The 19,278-nt window shown below is 45.5% G+C and overlaps 1 long non-coding RNA gene across 1 annotated transcript in view; it reads right to left on the bottom strand.

The window, feature by feature from the left end:
* The window catches only part of LOC124018143, a 153,450-nt gene extending 146,272 nt beyond the window's left edge, over positions 1 to 7,178 (bottom strand). The window contains exon 1 of the long non-coding RNA XR_006835579.1: positions 7,084 to 7,178. This is a non-coding gene — a long non-coding RNA (uncharacterized LOC124018143). The remainder of the gene's footprint in view (positions 1 to 7,083) is intronic.
* Between the last annotated feature and the right edge of the window lie 12,100 nt (positions 7,179 to 19,278).

The raw sequence follows: 19,278 nt of genomic DNA, 5'->3' as shown, positions 1-19,278 counted from the left end.
AGTGAGACTATTTCTTTTTGATTTTTCGTTCACCTTTTACACCTGTTGTTTTGGGTCATCCCTGGCTAGTATGTCATAATCCTTCTATTAATTGGTCTAGTAATTCTATCCTATCCTGGAACGTTTCTTGTCATGTGAAGTGTTTAATGTCTGCCATCCCTCCCATTTCTTCTGTCCCCACTTCCCAGGAGGAACCTGGCGATTTGACAGGAGTGCCGGAGGAATATCATGATCTGCGCACGGTCTTCAGTCCGTCCCGAGCCAACTCCCTTCCTCCTCACCGGTCGTATGATTGTAGTATTGATCTCCTTCCGGGGACCACTCCTCCTCGGGGTAGACTATACTCTCTGTCGGCTCCCGAACGTAAGGCTCTCGAGGATTATTTATCTGTGTCTCTTGACGCCGGTACCATAGTGCCTTCTTCCTCTCCGGCCGGGGCGGGGTTCTTTTTGTTAAGAAAAAGGACGGTACTCTGCGCCCTGCGTGGATTATCGAGGGCTGAATGACATAACGGTTAAGAATCGTTATCCGCTTCCCTTATGTCATCAGCCTTCGAGATTCTGCAGGGAGCCAGGTGCTTTACTAAGTTGGACCTTCGTAACGCTTACCATCTCGTGCGCATCAGAGAGGGGGACGAGTGGAAAACGGCGTTTAACACTCCGTTAGGGCATTTTGAGTACCGGGTTCTGCCGTTTGGTCTCGCCAATGCGCCAGCTGTTTTTCAGGCATTAGTTAATGATGTTCTGAGAGACATGCTGAACATCTTTGTTTCTGTCTACCTTGACGATATCCTGATTTTTTTCACCGTCACTCGAGATTCATGTTCAGCACGTTCGACGTGTTCTCCAGCGCCTTTTAGAGAATTGTCTCTACGTGAAGGCTGAGAAGTGCTCTTTTCATGTCTCCTCCGTTACTTTTCTCGGTTCCGTTATTTCCGCTGAAGGCATTCAGATGGATTCCGCTAAGGTCCAATCTGTCAGTGAGTGGCCCGTTCCAAGGTCACGTGTCGAGTTGCAGCGCTTTCTAGGTTTCGCTAATTTCTATCGGCGTTTCATTCGTAATTTCGGTCAAGTTGCTGCCCCTCTCACAGCTCTTACTTCTGTCAAGACGTGTTTTAAGTGGTCCGGTTCCGCCCAGGGAGCTTTTGATCTTCTAAAAGAACGTTTTACGTCCGCTCCTATCCTCGTTACTCCTGACGTCACTAGACAATTCATTGTCGAGGTTGACGCTTCAGAGGTAGGCGTGGGAGCCATTCTATCCCAGCGCTTCCAGTCTGACGATAAGGTTCATCCTTGCGCTTATTTTTCTCATCGCCTGTCGCCATCTGAACGCAACTATGATGTGGGTAACCGCGAACTGCTCGCCATCCGCTTAGCCCTAGGCGAATGGCGACAGTGGTTGGAGGGGGCGACCGTTCCTTTGTCGTTTGGACAGACCATAAGAACCTTGAGTACATCCGTTCTGCCAAACGACTTAATGCTCGTCAAGCTCGTTGGGCGTTATTTTTCGCTCGTTTCGAGTTTGTGATTTCTTACCGTCCGGGTAGCAAGAACACCAAGCCTGATGCCTTATCCCGTCTTTTTAGTTCTTCTGTGGCTTCTACTGATCCCGAGGGATTCTTCCTTATGGGCGTGTTGTCGGGTTGACAGTCTGGGGAATTGAAAGACAGGTTAAGCAAGCACTCACGCACACTGCGTCGCGCGCGCTTGTCCTAGTAACCTTCTTTTCGTTCCTGTTTCCACTCGTCTGGCTGTTCTTCAGTGGGCTCACTCTGCCAAGTTAGCTGGTCATCCCGGTGTTCGAGGCACTCTTGCTTCTATTCGCCAGCGCTTTTGGTGGCCGACTCAGGAGCGTGACACGCGCCGTTTCGTGGCTGCTTGTTCGGACTGCGCGCAGACTAAGTCAGGTAACTCTCCTCCTGCCGGTCGTCTCAGACCGCTCCCCATTCCTTCTCGACCATGGTCTCACATCGCCCTAGACTTCATTACCGGTCTGCCTTTGTCTGCGGGGAAGACTGTGATTCTTACGGTTGTCGATAGGTTCTCTAAGGCGGCACATTTCATTCCTCTCGCTAAACTTCCTTCCGCTAAGGAGACGGCACAAATCATCATCGAGAATGTGTTCAGAATTCATGGCCTCCCGTTAGACGCCGTTTCAGACAGAGGTCCGCAATTCACGTCACAGTTTTGGAGGGAGTTCTGTCGTTTGATTGGTGCGTCCGTCAGTCTCTCTTCCGGGTTTCATCCCCAGTCTAACGGTCAAGCAGAGAGGGCCAATCAGACGATTGGTCGCATACTACGCAGCCTTTCTTTCAGAAACCCTGCGTCTTGGGCAGAACAGCTCCCCTGGGCAGAATACGCTCACAACTCGCTTCCTTCGTCTGCTACCGGGTTATCTCCGTTTCAGAGTAGTCTGGGTTACCAGCCTCCTCTGTTCTCATCCCAGCTTGCCGAGTCCAGCGTTCCCTCTGCTCAAGCGTTTGTCCAACGTTGTGAGCGCACCTGGAGGAGGGTGAGGTCTGCACTTTGCCGTTACAGGGCACAGACTGTGAGAGCCGCCAATAAACGTAGGATTAAGAGTCCAAGGTATTGTTGCGGCCAGAGAGTGTGGCTTTCCACTCGCAACCTTCCTCTTACGACAGCTTCTCGTAAGTTGACTCCACGGTTCATTGGTCCGTTCCGTGTCTCCCAGGTCGTCAATCCTGTCGCTGTGCGACTGCTTCTTCCGCGACATCTTCGTCGCGTCCATCCTGTCTTCCATGTCTCCTGTGTCAAGCCCTTTCTTCGCACCCCGTTAGTCTTCCCTCCCCCTCCCGTCCTTGTCGAGAGCGCACCTATTTACAAGGTACGTAGGATCATGGACATGCGTTCTCGGGGACGGGGTCACCAATACTTAGTGGATTGGGAGGGTTACGGTCCTGAGGAGAGGAGTTGGGTTCCGTCTCGGGACGTGCTGGACCGTTCACTTATTGATGATTTCCTCCGTTGCCGCCAGGATTCCTCCTCGAGTGCGCCAGGAGGCGCTCGGTGAGTGGGGGGGTACTGTCATGTTTTGTCTTATATTGTCTTGTCATTTTGCTTTTCCTTCTGTTCGTTTTCCCCCTGCTGGTCTTTTTAGGTTCGTTCCCCTTTTCCTCTCTCCCTCCCTCTCTCTCTTCTCTCTGTCGTTCCGTTACTGCTCCCAGCTGTTCCTATTCCCCTAATCAATCATTAGTCTTCCCACACCTGTTCCCTATCTTTTCCCCTCATTAGAGTCCCTATTTCTCCCCTTGTTTTCCGTTTCTGCCCTGTCGGATCCTTGTATATTGTTCACCGTGCTGTGTCTTTGTATCGCCCTGTCGTGTCGTGTTTCCCTCAGATGCTGCGTGGTGAGCAGGTGTCTGAGTCTGCTACGGTCAAGTGCCTTCCCGAGGCAACCTGCAGTTTATTATCGAGTCTCCAGTCAGTTCTCGTGATTACGAGTGAAATTGTTTTTATGCTTTATTTACCGCTCCGATTTGTCTAGGAGTATTGCTATTTCCTTAAACTGGATTAAAGACTCTGTTTTCGCCAAGTCGCTTTTGGGTCCTCATTCACCTGCATAACAGTTGTAGCGATGAAACAAGATAGTAGCTACTAAACAATTGGATACCACGAATTTGGTTGTGAAAAAGGGGTAAAATAAAAAAAATACATTAAAAAAGAGCATCCTGACCGGTTGCATCACCTCCTGCTAGGGCAACTGCTCGGCATCTGATCGTAAAGCCGCTACAGACACATCACATTAGTGACAACCGCGACAAATGTGACATATTCATAACACTACTATCAGAATCTATTTAAAGACTGAGATTTTGTAGTTATACTGTATATTGTTTGTGTGTACTCAAACAAGTGCAAATGCAAATGCAAAAAATGTTTGTTTTATATTTGAACATGACTCTATACAAATGTGATATAGTAAAGCACCTGAGTGAGCTAGGTGCTCAATTACACAGGTACTTTCCTGAAAAGTACGACACAAACAGTATACTGTAAGCACACAGTAAAAATGCTAAAATACAGTACATTTATTTTGCACACGCAAAGGAAGAAAAATAGGCCTAAGCTATACTGTATGTTAGATCAATTATAAGGAATAGATTTAAAAAACGGTCGAAATACAGTGAAATCAGCATCATAAGTCAGTCATGTCCGTTGTTTTTGTCCAGCCACATTTTTCAACAACATCACAGGCGATATTCTCCTTGGCCAGACAGCGGGGGAAATATCTTCGGGCATGACGAATCCACCACTGAAAGGACTTTTCTGGAATGTCACCACAGGCCATTGCCTGGAGGAGGGCCATATGTTCATGGGGATTGTGAACATACACCTTCCACCACCATGCTAAAAACAACTCCTCGTTCGGGTTGAGAAATGGGGAATATTTTTTATTTTATTTAACCTTTATTTAACTAGTTAAAGATCAAATTCTTATTTACAATGACAGCCTGCTTTACAATGAGGGCCTAATATGGTGGGAGATAGAGAACTGTAAACCTGGGATGGTCATGGAACTAGTTACAGACCTGAGTTACAGACCTGAGCAGCCCAATAGAAACTCACATTGTCCCAAATTAGAACATACATTTGCTGCTCAGGATCACCTGGCCCTCTCTGCTCTGGCAGAAAAAGATTGTCATGTAAGGTGTTCAGAAAATGAAGGAAATGGGCAGTGTGTATGGTCCAAAGGTGGCATGGCGGTGGAGGACCCCACTGTGGCTCATAGCTGCGCATATGGTAGCATTCCCCGCACAGGCCAAGTTCCTTAATGATGGCACGTTGAAAAATGATGTTCCGTTCTCTCCTCCTCGTCTTAGCTAAATTGAATCCAGAGTCATTTATGAATATGAGTTCCTAGTAGGCTGGACACATTACATTTTTAACAATGTTTTTTTCTGATAAAACTAATTCATTGCATCTGCCATTGAGCCCAGTTTCATAATATTACCATCTGTCCCAGCTGCTTGCCGAAGTTTTGAAGTAATCAGCTCCTATTAGTTCTATTGAGCATCGTGGCACCAACTCGCCCTCCCGAACGTTCCATTCCCAGCTTATTGTTCTACGACACGATGTCTGCTTTGCTATTGATGCCTGCGTTGCTATTGATGGTAATGAGACCTGCCCACGATAGTGGTAGTTAAAATGTGAACAACAACAAAAAATTACTCATGGAACTCAGAGGTCATCCTATTGTTTTCTATAGGGAAATATAGGTGTGTGTGTTTATTTTGCCAAATATCTCGCAATGTGTATATTTAGATTTTTTTCAAATTGGACACCATTTTAAAAATGAGAATATCCTCCTTCTAATTATGTAACGCTGGGCAACATACTCCGTTGTCATCAAACGCTAGCCTCGAAAAACCTTTCGCTCTTGGAACACTGAGCTCCCCACATTGTTTTCCTATGGAGAGGCATGTTGGTATATTTCGCCAAATACCTCGCAATGTGTATATTTAGATTTTTTTCAAGTTGGACACCATTTTATTCATGAGAATCTCCTCTTTCTAATTACATAAGGTTGGGCATCGTAGTCTGCTGTCATCGATCGCTAGATCAGAAATAGTCAAAGGTTTTAGTACATTTTTTTCCCTACTTCCTCGTTATGCAGACATAAGCACACTTCGCACCATCGAGGTGCGGATGTCTACTTTCTACACAAGTTATTATTTTTTAGTTTCGTCCTGAGAACAGACTGTCGTGGTAAAATAAAAGGGATGCATTTTTGGTGCCATTTAGGCTAAATGGAATTCTAAGCCTTGTCTCAGGATGGTAAGTTGGTGGTTGAAGATATCCCTCTAGTGATGTGGGGGCTGTGCTTTGGCAAAGTGGGTGGGGTTATATCCTTCCTGTTTGGCCCCTCCTGTCTCAGCCTCCAGTATTTATGCTGCAGTAGTTTGTGTCGGGGGGCTAGGGTCAGTTTGTTATATCTGGAGTACTTCTCCTGTCCTATTCGGTGTCTTGTGTGAATCTAAGTGTGCCTTCTCTAATTATCTCCTTCTTTCTTTCTCTCTCTCGGAGGACCTGAGCCCTAGGACCATGCCCCAGGACTACCTGACATGATGACTCCTTGCTGTCCCCAGTCCACCTGGCCATGCTGCTGCTCCAGTTTCAACTGACCTGAGCCCTAGGACCATGCCTCAGGACTACCTGACATGATGACTCCTTGCTGTCCCCAGTCCACCTGGCCATGCTGCTGGTCCAGTTTCAACTGTTCTGCCTTACTATTATTTGACCATGCTGGTCATTTATGAACATTTGAACATCTTGGCCATGTTCTGTTATAATCTCCACCCGGCACAGCCAGAAGAGGACTGGCCACCCCACATATGCTCTCTCTAATTCTCTCTTTCTTTCTCTCTCAGAGGACCTGAGCCCAAGGACCGTGCCCCAGGACGACCTGACATGATGACTCCTTGCTGTCCCCAGTCCACCTGACTGTGCTGCTGCTCCAGTTTCAACTGTTCTGCCTTATTATTATTCGACCATGCTGGTCATTTATGAACATTTGAACATCTTGGCCATGTTCTGTTATAATCTCCACCCGGCACAGCCAGAAGAGGACTGGCCACCTCACATAGCCTGGTTCCTCTCTAGGTTTCTTCCTAGGTTTTGGCCTTTCTAGGGAGTTTCTCCTAGCCACCGTGCTTCTACGCCTGCATTGCTTGCTGTTTGGGGTTTTAGACTGGGTTTCTGTACAGCACTTTGAGATATCAGTTGATGTACGAAGGGCTATATAAATACATTTGATTTGATTTGATTTGATTTAAGCATCACTCCATTAATTTCATCCATTTCCATTAATTTCATTGATTCCATTCATTTGCTATAGGCTCGCGCTAGTTTTCCAGTATGACCAACATTCTTTTGTCTTTTTTCAGCCTTCTGTGAATGTTGACTCATTGTATTGTCCAGCCTATTGCTAGGGGATGGGACTTGCATCCAACTTAATGATTCTCTGAAATGACAGTAAATACTGTAATGGTTATATAGTAAAGTTTACTGGTAACATCAATGTGTCTCTAATGCTTCAAGAGTGTAATACTAGTACATTACTTACCATTTATCCTTCACTCTTTGGGAATTCCTTTCAAATGGGACTCTGTAGATCTGCTTCATCCGGAGATGGTGTTTCTTAAGGACGCGAAATATGGTTGATAAGCTCACTCTGATGTTATGGAAGATGGCAGGGTTTTCAATCATCTGTTGTTGGATTTCACAATGGCAGCCTCCTGTTCGTCTGTAAATAGACGTGTTCTACCACCATGTGATGGTCGTCTTTCAGTTCTACAAAAACAAAATAGCATACACTACAATAAACACTACAGTAAACAAGATAAATATGTTAAAGTAGTATAGCTCCCAATTTCATACAGTAATACATTAAACATTTACTTTGTTTCCTCTTACAGTATGCATTGGAATCTGCTGTCTTTACTGTGCTTTATGTTGTACTACTGTCAAGTAGTAAAAGTAGTAGATGTCTGCAGTACATACCTATTCTCATTTTGGAATGTCCGGCTGATGGACGCTACGGTGAAGCAGCTCAGATTGGGCTGCATTCTCTGCCCATCCTCTCTCAAGGCAAAACCAAGTCATTTTGTTTTTTTTTACTCTTCAATTTTGTGGTATCCAATTGGTAGTTACAGTCTTGTCCCATCGCTGCAACTCCCATACGGACTCGGGTGAGTCAAAGGTCGAGAGCCGTGCGTCCTCCAAAACACAACCCAGCCGCACCGATGTGTCGGAGGAAACCGTGTCAGCACGCACTGGGCCCAGCCCGCCACAGGATTCGCTAGAGAGCGATGGGATAAGGACATCCCTGCCGCCCAAACCCTCCCCTAACCCGGGCGACACTGGGACAATTGTGTGCTGCCCCATGGGTCTCCCGGGCACGGCCGGCTGCACAGAGCCTGGACTCGAACCAGGATCTCTAGTGGCACAGCTAACACTGCACCACTCGGAAGGCCCAGGCAAAACCATGTTTGACTACATGGTCCACCACAGTCGCCCGAATTTCATCAGAGATTACTCTCCTTGTTCTTGGTTTTCCTCCACCACTACCTCTCTCTGCTAAGTTTGCTTCCATTGTTCTCCAATTGTTTTGGGGCGGCAGGTAGCCAAGTGGTTAGAGCATTGGACTAGTAACCGAAAGGTTGCAAGGTTGCAAGATCAAATCCCCGAGCTGACAAGGTAAAAATCTGTCGTTCTGCCCCTGAACAAGGCAGTAACCCACTGTTCCTAGGCCTTTATTGAAAATAAGAATTTGTTCTTAACTGACCTGCCTAGTTAAATAAGGGTCAAATAAAAAAATTAAAAACACAGGAGTACTCACCTGTGGCCTTTTTATCCATACCAAACTTCTGATTGCAAAGTGAACATTTACGCAATTAGTGTTTGCACATGTGAAGAGTGAAAGTGATCAATTGGTAATTGAGCTTAGCTTTGGGGAAAACGAATCAAATGGCCTACTGGACTATTTACATTGACCCCTCCAAACCTTATTTTTACACTGCTGCTACTTGCTGCTTATGCAAAGTCACTTTACCCCAACCTACATGTACAAATGACCTCGACTTACCTTTACCCCCGCACATTGACTCTGTACCGGTACCCCCTGTATATAGCCTCGTCATCGTTATCTAATTTTCTTGAGTTTATTTATTTTCTTAACTTTAGTGTATTTAGTAAATATTTTCTACTCTATTTCTTGAATTGTTGGTTAAAATCTTCTTAGGGCTGAGATCCCACTAACGGGATCGATATGACAGCCAGTGAAAGCGCATGGCGCCAAATTCAAAACAACAGAAATCTCATAATTAAAATTCCTCAGACATACAAGTATTTCACACCATTTTAAATATACACTTCTTGTTAATCCCACCACAGTGTCCGATTTCAAATAGGCTTTACGGTGAAAGCACCACACACGATTATGTTAGGTCAGAGCCAAGTCACAGAAAAACACAGCCATTTTTCCAGCCAAAGAGAGGAGTCACAAATATCAGAAATAGAGATAGAATTAACCAATAACCTTTGATGATCTTCATCAGATGACACTCATAGGACTTCATGTTACACAATACGTGTATGTTTTGTTCGATAAAGTTCATATTTATATCAAAACATCTCTGTATACATTGGCGCGTTATGTTCAGTAGTTCCAAAAACATCCATTGATTTTGCAGACAGCCACATCAATTCACATAAATACTCATCATAAATGTTAATGAAAATACAAGTTTTATAAATGGAAATTTAGATACACTTCTTCTTAATGCAACTGCTCTGTCAAAAATCTGTCACGACTTCTCCCGAAGTCGTTGCCTCTCCTTGTTCGGGCGGTGCTTGGCGGTTGACGTCACCGGCCTTCTAGTCATCATTGATCCATTTTTCATTTTCCATTGGTTTTGTCTTGTCTTCCCACACACCTGTTTTCAATCCCATTCATTACCTGTTGTGTATTTAACCCTCTGTTTCCCCTAATGTCTTTGTCAGAGATTGTTTTATGACAAGTGTTGTTTTTTGTTGTATAGGTGTGCGACGGGTCCTCGTACCCATGTTTGTTTATGTATGTACGTATTTAGTGTTTGGAGCATGTTAAGTGGACTTATATTAAAAGACTCCATTTACACTCAGTTTGACTCTCCTGCACCTGACTTCCCTGCCACCTATAAACACGACTCTGACAGAATCTCTTACCAAAAATATGAAGTCAGCAGGAGAAGACACTTCGCTCATGGAGATGGAGGAACGCGTCCGCGACCAAGCGGAGGAGATGTTTGAGCGCCGCCATGGATCGCATTGTCCAGAATATGGACCACTGGGAGAGACAGGGAGTTTCTCCAGCGCCTCCACCACCACAATCGGGATCTCCCTTGAACGCTTTTCCCCCTCCTGAACCTAATAAGATCCATGTATCCCTACCCACGGGATACAACGGAGATACTGCCGGCTGCCAGGGTTTTCTTCTTCAACTGAACTTGTATCTGGCCATGGTCTCCCCAGTACCATCGGACCGTGAGAAGAGTTGCACCCTCATCTCATGACTCACTGGGAAAGCCCTGGAGTGGGCCAGCGCTGTGTGTAGAGAGGAGGATGCGGCGTTAGACCATTTTGAGGAGTTCCCAGGAATCCCAGTTCCACAATAAATGTTTGTTTAGTTGGATAATGTCCATCATTTATGTCCTAATAGCTCCTTTTGTTTGCAAGTTTGGTAAACTCGAAACTCACGAAGCGCGTTCACTAGGAGCAAACAAAATTTTAAAAGTTCCGTTACAGTCCGTAGAAACATGTCAAACGATGTATAGAATCAATCTTTAATATGTTTTCAACATAAATTTTCAATAATGTTCCAACCGGAGAATTCCTTTGTCTATAGAAAAGCAATGGAACAGAGCTCGCTCTCACGTGAACGAGCGTCACGAGCTCAAGGCATTCTGGCAGACATCTGACTCATTCCCCTCTCATTAGCTCCCACTTCACAGTAGAAGCATCAAACAAGGTTCTAAAGACTGTTGACATCTAGTGGAAACCTTAGGAAGTGCAATGAACAGTATCCCACTGTATCTTCCATAGGAAATGAGTTGAAAAAACGACCAACCTCAGATTTCACAATTCCTGGTTGGATTCATTCTCAGGTTTTTGCCTGCCATATGAGTTCTGTTATACTCACAGACATCATTCAAGCAGTTAAGAAAACTTTGTTTTCTATCCAAATATACTAATAATATGCATATATTATTTGGACTGGGACTGAGTAGCATGCAGTTTACTCTGGGCACCTCTGGGCACCTTATTCATCCAAGCTACTCAATACTGCCCCCAGCCAGTAAGCATTTCACAGTAAGGTCTGTTGTATTCGGTGCATGTGACAAATACAATTTGATTTGATAATGCCAAATCCAGAGATACAATCCTTAAACAATTTTAATAGAATTGAAGATGTATGGTTTACTACAGAGGACATAAACTCAAAGAGATGTATGGTTTACTACACAGAACAAATACGCCAAGAGGTGCAGGTAATGTATGTGGTCACATTGAAAGGTGACAATGCAGCAGCATGCCAATAGAATTGGCCAAAATAAGGAAGTAAAATACAAGATGGTAGAAACTCTCAGAGAGCACTGGCCCAATTTTGACAAAACTTGTCAAAAGTCTTGCAAAAAAAAAATCACACTGATTAGCCTAAGGTGGGAGTTATAGTAATTAATTAACTGAACTTTGTGAGTCACACCAAAGAGGAAGAGGCAAAGCGAGAGGGATAACTGGGCTCTAAAATCGGTCTAGTCCAGCAGGTAGAAAACAAACAAGGCGTTTCGTATTGATGTCAATGAGAGACTGTCGGGTTTAGATAACAAAACATTTAATGGCTTATTTACTAAGTCTGGCTTACTTGATCTAATAAACATTTCGTAGTGCTTAGGTTGTTGTGAGTGAAAAGTAGGACTCGTGCCATCCTAACAACGTTCTATATCAGAGTTGTGCCTGTTGTTCACACGTATCTGCCCTCTCATTGGCTAGAATGGTCCCACTTGATCTTGCCTCCTCCCGACAGCCTTCTAGTCTAAGAATTAGTCTATTTAGCTAACATTCTACTCCTTGCCAATCCTTGTCATTGCCAAATGTAATACCATGTGTCACGCCCTGGCCATAGAGAGGTGTTTTATTCTCTATTTGGTTAGGCCAGGGTGTGACTAGGGTGGGCATTCAATGTTCTTTTTTCTATGTTTTGTATTTCTATGTCTTGGCCTGGTATGGTTCTCAATCAGGGACAGCTGTCTATCATTGTCTCTGATTGAGAACCATACTTAGGTACCCTTATCCCCCACCTGTTTTGTAGGAAGTTAACTTTGTAGTTGTTCAGGGCACACAGCCCAAAGCTTCATGGTTTGGTTTTGTTCTTCGTTTGGTCGGCGTCATTTTTAAATAAAGTTCAAATGTACGCTTACCATGCTGCACCCTGGTCCAGTGCTTCAGCCAGCCGTGACACCATGCCATTTAGCACGTGACATGAAGTACAGGAAGTGGATTAACTAAAGAGACTGGTACTCAGGGCTAATCAAAATCCAATCAAATTTATTTATATAGCCCTTCTTGCATCAGCTGATATCTCAAAGTGCTGTACAGAAACCCATTGCCTTCCATTTTGTAAGACATTACATTTTTAGTGGCCACTTGAGTATCTGGTCAATATAATGGACTATCTGTGGTCACACACAATAACTGACATTTGTTCGTCACACACAATCTGAATTGGCCCAATGGGGGGCGCTGCATCATTCGTGGGAGACAACATGTTTACTGTTGCCTTGTTTCTGTCCGAATCCAAACAGAGGGTCACAGGTGTCTGATGTTGATTCTTTTTTAAATGCTCTAAAAAGGAAGGGGGGCGGGAGGGAGAAAGATCTAAAGGCAGACAGTGTTTACTGGTTATTATAAACAAAGCCACAAACATAGACAGACAAACACACTCTTTGAAGACGGGTTTAAGCAATGCTGACGGAGTGTACTGTGGATTAGGATTAGGACGTGACGAGCTACAAAGGTTAGTGAGGTTGTGCAACAGAAAAGGTTATCTGATTTTGTGTCGGCATAAAGAAATGACAGAGGGGGTTTTAATAAAGAAAGAATCCTCTGAGATTATAAATTCCTTTAAATCCCCATGTAGCTCCCCAATACCATTACAGCTGTCCTGGGCTGAATTACTACACAACCACCCACAATGTTGATGCGCCCACCAGAGCAGACCTGAGCAGACCTGAGAGAAATTTTGTTGGGTCAAAGTGGACATCACAATGCTATTCTGGCTATTCATAAATTGTACCTCCGTCACTTGGTCACGTCATGCCATTGTTATGAACGTTCTCAAGCCACCCTCCACCACTGGTGCCCTAAAGTTGTGATAAGGCCAGTCATTCTGAGTGATGACTAATGAGTGTTTCTAAATTACACTATAGTGGCCAGGAAATATGATGACATTGCTAAAGTAGGCAACTATTTAGTATCATTATCATGTCGTCAAATTTACTTTATTTCGCATAGTTTTTCAAAAATAGCTAGCAAAGCTAACATTAGCAGCTAAAATCCAGTGGTCTCCCCTCTAGCTAACATTATACTGCATCTAAAGTCAATCTGGCTTCATCACAATGATGACAAGGTTGTCCTACTACATATTTGCCTCTAAGAAATGTCATCATGCGTCCATTGAGAATGCATTCAATAGACTGGTCGGGGGGTTGGGGGCTTTGGCAGGGTGGGCTTCGGCTGAGAGTTTCCTTTTGTGAGTGTGAGGATGGAGACTTTGCTTTTGGCAGAACTTTGAGTTTCTAACACGTACGAACACAGAAATTATTCAAGTAGCTGACCAAATTACTTCTGGATTAAGAGAGATTATGCAAAACTGTAAAGGTAATTTAAGATGCCTTGAGGTTTATTCCCTGCTGCACAGCTTTAAGATCTGAATATAGAAGTTATCATTGCCAATGCAATCGAATGTAGTGGGTGATTCATTTGAGAGCAGTGTACTCCAGTAGAGCCCTTTGTGCATCTTTATGGCCATTAAACCAGGGCTTCCGTCCACCTTAGTGTCAGCCATTTTATGAGGCAGCGAGGATCACATGGAGATCCGGGGCCGGACGGTCAGACTACTACAGAGGAGCCTTTACAAGGACAGGAGAGAAGAGACCCTTTCTGGAACTGATATCCCCAGCTGTGGTTGCACCGATCTAGGAGAGCACTTACTGAAACATACTCTGCTAAACACACGGTACCACAATACCTGATACCCATTTCACACATTAAGACAGGCTACCACAGCTTGTCCCATGTCATGAAACAAAATCCATCTATAACCATGAACCAGATCAATTAATTACAGTATGACATGGGAGTCCAAATCAAATGGAAATGCTGGGCAACCATGAATAAAACCTAGGATACATATGCATTAAAATCTGTGTGAAACTGCAGCAGATTACTGAAAGAATGATGAATCCCAGTATAGCATAACAAAAGTGACTCTAAATTAAATGGAAACACTGAACAACCATGAATAAAACCTTGATCACAACGGCCTAAGCATTAAACTACTGTTGGATATGCTGTATTTATACAGAAGCCAATGGCAAAGATGATCAAAGATGTGGAAACAAAAGAAAGATATCGAATGCTGATCACCCATGTTCCAAGATGGCGTAGCAGTCGGATGTGTGTTTAGTCTTGTCCCGTCCTGTCTAGTGTAAATATAGTTTTATTCGTTTTTTTCTGTATATATTTCGTACATATTTTAATCTCACTTTCCAACTAGAGCTGAATATACTCTCTGAATAAACTCTCCTGCAACCCGCATCACCCAATGTGGTACGGATCTGCTTTTTCTATACTTTACTTTAGAACCGGAACCCCCATCAGAAGCTAGCCAGCTAACTAGCTACTAGCTAGTACTCAGTTAGCCATTGCTAGCGGTCTTCAAAGCTAACTAGGACACCAGCGCGACATCAACCCAGAGCACATCAGACTGCTTTTTCTCTGGATTCCTACCGCAAGCTCTGAACCTTTACACCGGATCATCGCAACTAGCTAGCTGCAATCCGAGTGGCTACTCCTGGCTAACGTCTCTGTCCCAAAACAAGCACCAATTAGCCTTGAGCTAGCCTCGAGCTAAGCCCATCTCCCGACTAGCCGAAGAGGCCCAACAATACCTCTTTTGCCAATTGGCCTGGACCCTTTACTGCCGACACGGAGCCCCGCCGATCCATCACGACTGGTCCGCCGACATAATCGTCCGAGGTGGTTTCAACAGGCTTTTTCTGCTAACCATTGCGACATCGTCAAAGATCCATCTGCTGGCCAAGGCCCGCGAGCTTTCTGAAACGCTGTGTCTCCAGCTCACCTAGCGTACTAGAGCACCTGTAGCATACTCCTGGGCTACAATTACCCGGGCCCACGACCGGTCTGTCGATGTCACCGCATGAAGAGGAATAAACAGACTCACCCCATCGCGACGTCCCCCCAAAGGTTAACTCTCTAGCCCTCGCTATCTCCCTGCTTGCTAATTCGGCCTGCTAACGGCTAGCTTGTCTAGCCCGGGCCTACGAACTGTTAGCTTGTTAGCACAGGCCTGCTAACCATCTGAATCACTGCATCCCAAACACTCTGAACCCATTTACTTTCTATCTCTTTTTGATTTTGATTTTGTTTATACCTTCCGGAAACTTGCCTCACCCACTGTGGTACGGAATCGCTGTTACTTTGAATTTTTATTTTATTTTTATGACACACTCAAGAACCTCCAGACGCTAACCAGCCAACTAGCTACAAGCTACTTAGTCATTGTTAGTTTAAAAAAAAAAAAAAAAACCTGGTTAACACTCAGAGCACCAGCCCAGCCCCCTGCCCCATCCACCGCTGCCCCCTGGACACTGATCTCTTGGCTACATAGCTGACGCACACTGGACTGCCCATTAATCACGGTACTCAACTCTGCTTGTTTGTTTTATCTGTCGGCCCAGTTGCCTAGTCAACGCCATTTTACCTGCTGTTTGTTGTGCAAAGGTAGACGTGGGGAGGTTAAAGTCGCCCAGAACTGTGAGAGGTGAGCCGTCCTAGCTGATTAGCATGGAATTCAATGGGTAAGGCGATAGACCTCGCCCACTGTTTTTAGCTAGCTTTCTCAATTCAACACCTGTGACTACTGTATGCTACGCTGTATGTCTCTCTCAAATGTCAATATGCCTTGTATACTGTTGTTCAGGTTAGTTATCATTGTTTTAGTTCACAATGGAGCCCCTAGATCCACTCTGCATACCCCTGTTACCTCCCTTGTCCCACCCCCCACACATTCGGTGACATCACCCATTACAACCAGCATGTCCAGAGATACAACCTCTCTCATCATCACCCAGTGCCTGGGCTTACCTCCGCTGTACCCGCACCCCACCATACCCCTGTCTGCGCATTATGCCCTGAATATATTCTACCATGCCCAGAAACCTGCTCCTCTTATCCTCTGCCCCCAACGCTCTAGGCGACCAGTTTTGATAGCCTTTAGCCGTACCCTCATACTACTCCTTCTCTGTTCCGCGGGTGATGTGGAGGTAAACCCAGGCCCCGCATGTCCCGAGGTACCCTCATTTGTTGACTTCTGTGATCGAAAAAGTCTTGGTTTTATGCATGTCAACATCAGAAGCCTCCTCCCTAAGTTTGTTTTACTCACTGCTTTAGCACACTCTGCTAACCCTGATGTCCTTGCCACGTCTGAATCCTGGCTCAGGAAGGCCACCAAAAATTCAGAGATTTCCATACCCAACTATAACATCTTCCGTCAAGATAGAACTGCCAAAGGGGGCGGAGTCGCAGTCTACTGCAGAGATAGCCTGCAAAGTAATGTCATACTTTCCAGGTCCATACCCAAACAGTTTGAACTACTAATTTTGAAAATTACTCTCTCCAGAAACAAGTCTCTCACTGTTGCCGCCTGCTACCGACCCCCCTCAGCTCCCAGCTGTGCCCTGGACACCATTTGTGAATTGATCGCCCCCCATCTAGCTTCAGAGTTCGTTCTGTTAGGTGACCTAAACTGGGATATGCTTAACACCCCGGCAGTCCTACAATCTAAGCTAGATGCCCTCAATCTCACTCAAATCATCAAGGAACCCACCAGGTACAACCCTAACTCTGTAAACAAGGGCACCCTCATAGACGTCATCCTGACCAACTGGCCCTCCAAATATACCTCTGCTGTCTTCAACCAGGATCTCAGCGATCACTGCCTCATCGCCTGTATCCGCCACGGAGCCGCAGTCAAACGACCACCCCTCATCACTGTCAAACGCTCCCTAAAACACTTCTGTGAGCAGGCCTTTCTAATCGACCTGGCCCGGGTATCCTGGAAGGACATTGACCTCATCCCGTCAGTTGAGGATGCATGGTCATTCTTTAAAAGTAACTTCCTCACCATTCTAGATAAGCATGCTCCGTTCAAAAAATGCAGAACCAAGAACAGATACAGCCCTTGGTTCAATCCAGACCTGACTGCCCTCGACCAGCACAAAAACATCCTGTGGCGGACTGCAATAGCATCGAATAGCCCCCGTGATATGCAACTGTTCAGGGAAGTCAGGAACCAATACACGCAGTCAGTCAGGAAAGCTAAGGCCAGCTTCTTCAGGCAGAAGTTTGCATCCTGTAGCTCCAACTCCAAAAAGTTCTGGGACACTGTGAAGTCCATGGAGAACAAGAGCACCTCCTCCCAGCTGCCCACTGCACTGAGGCTAGGAAACACGGTCTCCACCGATTAATCCATGATTATTGAAAACTTCAATAAGCACTTCTCAACGGCTGGCCATGCATTCCGCCTGGCTACTCCAACCTCGGCCAACAGCTCCGCCCCCCCCCGTAGCTCCTCACCCAAGCCTCTCCAGGTTCTCCTTTATCCAAATCCAGATAGCAGATGTTCTGAAAGAGCTGCAAAACCTGGACCCGTACAAATCAGCTGGGCTTGACAATCTGGACCCGCTATTTCTGAAACTATCTGCCGCCATTGTCGCAACCCCTATTACCAGCCTGTTCAACCTCTCTTTCATATCGTCTGAGATCCCCAAGGATTGGAAAGCTGCCGCAGTCATCCCCCTCTTCAAAGGGGGAGACACCCTGGACCCAAACTGTTACAGACCTATATCCATCCTGCCCTGCCTATCTAAGGTCTTCGAAAGCCAAGTCAACAAACAGGTCACTGACCATCTCGAATCCCACCGTACCTTCTCCGCTGTGCAATCTGGTTTCCGAGCCGGTCACGGGTGCACCTCAGCCACACTCAAGGTACTAAACGATATCATAACCGCAATCGATAAAAGACAGTACTGTGCAGCCGTCTTCATCGACCTCGCCAAGGCTTTCGACTCTGTCAATCACCATATTCTTATCGGCAGACTCAACAGCCTCGGTTTTTCGGATGACTGCCTTGCCTGGTTCACCAATTACTTTGCAGACAGAGTTCAGTGTTTCATATCGGAGGGCATGCTGTCCGGTCCTCTGGCAGTCTCTATGGGGGTGCCACAGGGTTCAATTCTCGGGCCGACTCTTTTCTCTGTGTATATCAATGATGTTGCTCTTGCTGCGGGCGATTCCCTGATCCACCTCTACGCAGACGACACCATTCTATATACTTTCGGCCCGTCATTGGACACTGTGCTATCTAACCTCCAATCGAGCTTCAATGAAATACAGCACTCCTTCCGTGGCCTCCAACTGCTCTTAAACGCGAGTAAAACCAAATGCATGCTTTTCAACTGATCGCTGCCTGCACCCGCATGCCCGACTAGCATCACCACCCTGGATGCTTCCGACCTTGAATATGTGGACATCTATAAGTACCTAGGTGTCTGGCTAGACTGCAAACTCTCCTTCCAGACCCACATCAAACATCTCCAATCGAAAATCAAATCAAGAGTCGGCTTTCTATTCCGCAACAAAGCCTCCTTCACTCACGCTGCCAAGCTTACCCTAGTAAAACTGACTATCCTACCGATCCTCGACTTCGGCGATGTCATCTACAAAATGGCTTCCAACACTCTACTCAGCAAACTGGATGCAGTCTATCACAGTGCCATCCGTTTTGTCACTAAAGCACCTTATACCACCCACCACTGCGACTTGTATGCTCTAGTCGGCTGGCCCTCACTACATATTCGTCGCCAGACCCACTGGCTCCAGGTCATCTACAAGTCCATGCTAGGTAAAGCTCCGCCTTATCTCAGTTCACTGGTCACGATGGCAACACCCATCCGTAGCACGCGCTCCAGCAGGTGTATCTCACTGATCATCCCTAAAGCCAACACATCATTTGGCCGCCTTTCGTTCCAGTACTCTGCTGCCTGTGACTGGAACGAATTGCAAAAATCGCTGAAGTTGGAGACTTTTATCTCCCTCACCAACTTCAAACATCAGCTATCCGAGCAGCTAACCGATCGCTGCAGCTGTACATAGTCTATAGGAAAATAGCCCACCCATTTTCACCTACCTCATTCCCATACTGTTTTTTATACTGTTTTTATTTATTTATTTTTCTGCTCTTTTGCACACCAATATCTCTACCTGTACATGACCATCTGATCATTTATCATTCAAGTGTTAATCTGCAAAACTGTATTATCCGCCTACCTCCTCATGCATTTTGCACACATTGTATATAGACTGCCCATTTTTTTCTACTGTGTTATTGACTTGTTAATTGTTTATTCCATGTGTAACT

The sequence above is a fragment of the Oncorhynchus gorbuscha genome, unplaced genomic scaffold (genome assembly GCF_021184085.1).
Source record: "Oncorhynchus gorbuscha isolate QuinsamMale2020 ecotype Even-year unplaced genomic scaffold, OgorEven_v1.0 Un_scaffold_4:::fragment_2:::debris, whole genome shotgun sequence".
Taxonomy (NCBI): Eukaryota; Metazoa; Chordata; class Actinopteri; order Salmoniformes; family Salmonidae; genus Oncorhynchus; species Oncorhynchus gorbuscha.
Note: the sequence above shows the minus strand (reverse complement) of the source record. Positions and strands in the feature narration are given on the sequence as shown.